Below are 4,287 nucleotides of genomic sequence, written 5' to 3'. Positions count from 1 at the left end.
GCCGCTGACGTCCCCGCGCCGCCCGGCCCCCCCCCCGCCTCCCCGCACATGGCCCGGCCCCGCGGTGCTGCAGTCAGGGGGCCGCGCGGGCAGGGCCGGGTAGGGGCGGCCGCGTGGCCTAATGGATAAGGCGTCTGACTTCGGATCAGAAGATTGCAGGTTCGAGTCCTGCCGCGGTCGTATTGGAACCCCCCCGGAAAAATCCAGGGCGTGTGTTTTTTATTCCCACTCTCCCTGCTTTTAATTTTTTTTTTGGGGATCTCAAGGAAATCGAACCGGCAGGGGACACAGGGCGGCCCCCACGCGTGGCTGTAGGGGGTCCTAAAGCTGCGCTGCCCCCGGGGCTGCTGCTGCTGCCCCCCCCCCCCGCTGCTGCCCCCAGCTTCTCTCCGTGCGTTTTGCTTTTTGCTTTAAAATCAGCGTGAAAAGAGGCGGCTGCTGGCTCTGAGGGGGAATCTGTGGGGTCAGCGGGTCTGTGCCAGCAGCAGGGCAGGGGGTGCCCCATGGGCACAGCCGGGGGGGGGCTGGCAGGGGGCTCAGCCCCACCCCGGGCCCTGCTTTTTCACCATTTTTTCACCATTTTTTCACCATTTTTTCACCATTTTCTCATCATTTTGCACACATCCGACACTCTCGGGGTGCTGGCAGCCCCCAAGGAGACACGGGGCACCCCAAAACCTCCCAGCAGGGCTATGGGGGCGGCTCAGCACACAGCGGGGCACCCCGGGACCCCAGCACCCCACACAGCTCGGGCGAGGGCTGTGGGGTCGAGGGGCTGGGACCCCGGGGTCCCCGGCACCGGGATGGGTGACACCGGAGGGGACGGCTCGGAGAGGGGCAGGGGGCGGCTGAGGGACCGGGGGTGCCGTGGGAGGCAGACGGGGACCCGAGGGGGCGAGGGGCCGGGGGGACAGGGCAGGGGGAGCCGTGCCGGGCCACCAGATGTCGCTGCGGTCCCGCTGCTGGGGCCGCTCCGGGCCGCTCACACGGGGCAGGGGCCGGGGCCGGGGCCGGAGCCGTCGGGGCGCGGCTCCTCCGCTGTCCGACGGCTCCGCTCCCCCGCAGGGCATCGAGGGGAGGCTCCGAGGATCCTGCCCCCGATCCTCGGGTCCCCGCGGAGCGCTCCGGGGGCTGGGGTAGAGCGGGGACAAAGCCCCGGCTCACAGCACCAGCCCCGACGGCAGCGAGGGGACGGGACGGGACGGGACGGGACGGGACGGGACGGGGTCACCTCCCCGGCACGGAGCTGTGCGGGGACACGGGGACAGCCCCGGTCCCTGCAGCCCGCTCGGAGAAAGGCGAGGCTGAGCCTCGGGCGTGCGCCCTGGGCCCCTCTTTGTGTCTGCAATCGCGCCGCTATCGCGACCGGCGCGACATATATACAGCGCGGGGTGGGTCTCGTCCCTCGTCCTCCCCTCCGCTGCTTTATTTTCACGCCCATCTCCCGTGCGGTCCCTGCTCTGGTTATTTTTATCACGGTCAAAAATTTTTAAAAAATAATAAATAAAAATAAAGAAATCGCCCCATTAAAAAAAAAAAAAAAATCCCTCCCTCCTCAAATGAAAAAAATAAAAGAAAAAGAAAGAAATTAAACAAATTCTCCCCGAAATGCCGCCGCCGCTTCCTAAGGCTTGGAAAGGGGGGAAAAATAATAATAATAATAATAATAATAATAATAATAATAATAATAATAATAATAATAATAATAAAGATAAATGGGGAAAAAACCCGCAGGAATTTCCCCGGGGCTGGGGCCGGGGGGGATGCAGGCACAAGCCGGGGCAGGGCGGCAGGGGGGTGCCCCCCCCCGGGCCCTTTGTCTGCCTGTCGGAAGCCCGCAGCCCTGCGCGCCCCGTCGGGGCCGGGCACGGAGCTGCCGCCGGCGGGGCTGGGGGCTGCGGGCCGGACAATGGGGCGGCGGCGGGACTTTGTTTAACCCCATTGCCCCCCAGCCGGCCGGGATCAGGGGTCAAGGGCTTCGCCAGTCGCCGGGGCACGGCCCCGGGGGAACGCCACGTCGGGGGGGCGGCCGGTGCGGGACCCCTCCGGAGAGAGGCACCTGGGGGGGGTGAGGAGGGCTCCGGGAGGGTGTTTGGGGTTTTTTTTAGGGGGGACAGAGCGGGGCTACACGTTTTTCTAGGAGAGGGAGGTGAGAAGCGGCCGCTGCCCCCCGGCACCCCCCGCTTCTGCCTTCGCCCCCCGGTTCGGGGGGTGGGTGTGGGGGGGCTGCGGGAGGAGGCAGCCGGCTTTGGGGGCGTGCAGCCTCTCCCCGGGCAGAGGGGGGCTCGTGCCGCCTCTCCAGGAGCCGAGAAATGGGCATTTTATAGGTGACGTACGGGCTTACGTGGGAATCCGTGCCCAGCACCGCGCTCCCGGCGCCTTTTCTCCTGCCACGACACTTCCCCGCAGCTCGCACCCCCCTTGCCAGCCTGGGAGGGGGGGGGGGGGGCAGCGGGAGGGGGGCAGGAGAAAGGGAAAAGAAAAGCAGCCCCCTCTTTTTGCTGCTCGGGAGACCAGCCCCGGAGCTCCGAAAGTGAGCGAGGGCGAGGGCGAGGGGAAGCGGCCGGCAGCCGGCACCGAGCCGAGGGGCCGGGGGGGGCCGGCAGGGGAGGAAGACCCCCCCCAAACCCCTTTTATTTTTATTTTATTTTTTTCTGGGACTAGGGGCGAGCCGGCGGGGGAGGAGGCTGGCACCCGAGGTAAGTCCCCTCCGCCCGGAGCTGCGGGCACGGGCGGTGCCGGCGCTGCGGGGGCGCGAAGGAACCGGGGGCTGGGGAGCAAAGGGGGGGGCACAGCCGGGCCTGCCCCATCCCCGTCCCCTTCCCCTTCCCCATCCCGGGGCAGGGCCCTGGAGGGGCTGCGGGCTCCGTCCTAGGGCCGGGGGAGGTTGGAGGCGGCGGGGGGACAGGCGGTGGCGGTGGTCCCGGGGGTCGCGGGCAGCCCGTGCCCCGCACCCTGCCCCATCCGTCGGGGCCGGGCCGGGGTCCCCCGGGTGGAGCAGCCCCCGGAGCCCGCTCCCAGCCCCGGGCTCCTCCCGTGCGTGTCTCAATTCACTCAGGCTTGACTTGGCAATAAGCTCTCTCAATAGGGTGACAATAGAGCCCCAGTGGGACCCGAACAAAGAATTTGAAAGTAGTTAAATTGCAGGACACGTCCATCGCCTGGGTGCTTGAATTAAAGAAAAAAAAAAAAATCGGAGAAAAGAAAAAGGAGAGAGACTTTTCTTTGGGCTGGTGAGAAAATGCTCAGGGTAAAAGTTGGTTTGGCGTCTTCATTTCAGCGACAATGGAGCAGAGCTAATTCAATAGGAAACGCGGGGATTTTTTAATGAAAAGACCGCCAGGGTTACACCGAAGTTAAGCTCTTGTGAATTAATTATTAGGGCAAATAAACTGGGGAGGGGGGGAGCGCTCTGGAGGGAGTGTTGCAATTTCTTAATATTCTCCTTTTCGTGTTTAACGACAATGCCATTAGGTTTCGACTCTGGGTGAGCAAAAGGATTTCTTACACTCCCCGGGAAGAGGAGAAGACGCTTTTTATGGTGTTACTTAATTGCTTTTAAAATAAAATACTACGGAATTTGGCAACGAGCTCCGGTTTCTGCTGGCGGTGGCGTTTGGGGTTATATTTCCTTTCGTGGCAACTCGCAGACGCAAAAAAAAAAAAAAAAAAAAAAAAAAAAAGGAAAATAACGGGGAAATTTAAAAACCCCAATGTAAAGGCGAGGCGGCGAGTTCGGCTCTTCCAGACCCCTCGGTCTCGATCGGTTTATTTTCTCCTACAGAAAAAACCCGTCCGGGGCTGGCTGCGTGCTCACCAGGGCGGCGAGAGGCTCCCCAAAGCCGGTCCGGGGCATTGCTTTGGGAGAACCGCAGATAAAAAAATAGCAACCGGGTTGGGTTAACTGCAGGAAGGAAGACGAGGGAAAAAAATGAAAAATAAAAAGGTCGGAAGCGAAGTAAAGGTGTGCCAGGAGGGTGGGTTATTTTATTTTATTTTTTGGTTTTATTTTATATTTTTTTCCTCGCTGCAGAGACTGCAGGCGAGGCGCTACGGGTGTAATTCTACAAAAAGGGGAATTAAGCCAGGGAAATATGGAAGGAGGAAGAGGAAAGAGGAGAGGGAAGGAGGAGAGGAGCGCAGGCGGCACCTGCCGTGCCGGACGGCTGCCAGCTCGCCTCCGCCTGCCGGCGGGCTACCGGCGGGGCGAGCCATCGCCCGGCTCGGCCTGGCCGTCGGGGCTGGATAGCACGGCTCGGCTCGGCTCGGCTCGGCACGGGAGGGACT

General features: G+C 62.3%; 1 long non-coding RNA gene and 1 other non-coding gene across 2 annotated transcripts; both read left to right on the top strand.

Annotated features, from left to right (window-relative positions):
- Nucleotides 1–36: 36 nt before the first annotated feature.
- On the top strand, nt 37–3,587 carry LOC113844820 (uncharacterized). The gene is made up of 3 exons (XR_003499760.3): nt 37–159; nt 2,665–2,699; nt 3,475–3,587. It is a non-coding gene; the product is annotated as an uncharacterized lncRNA (long non-coding RNA).
- TRNAR-UCG (transfer RNA arginine (anticodon UCG)) lies at nt 108–180 on the top strand. Its single transcript has one exon. It is a non-coding gene; the product is annotated as a tRNA-Arg (tRNA).
- Nucleotides 3,588–4,287: the final 700 nt, after the last annotated feature.

Source organism: Anas platyrhynchos, chromosome 11, assembly GCF_047663525.1.
Source record: "Anas platyrhynchos isolate ZD024472 breed Pekin duck chromosome 11, IASCAAS_PekinDuck_T2T, whole genome shotgun sequence".
NCBI classification, from domain to species: domain Eukaryota; kingdom Metazoa; phylum Chordata; class Aves; order Anseriformes; family Anatidae; genus Anas; species Anas platyrhynchos.
Note: the sequence above shows the minus strand (reverse complement) of the source record. Positions and strands in the feature narration are given on the sequence as shown.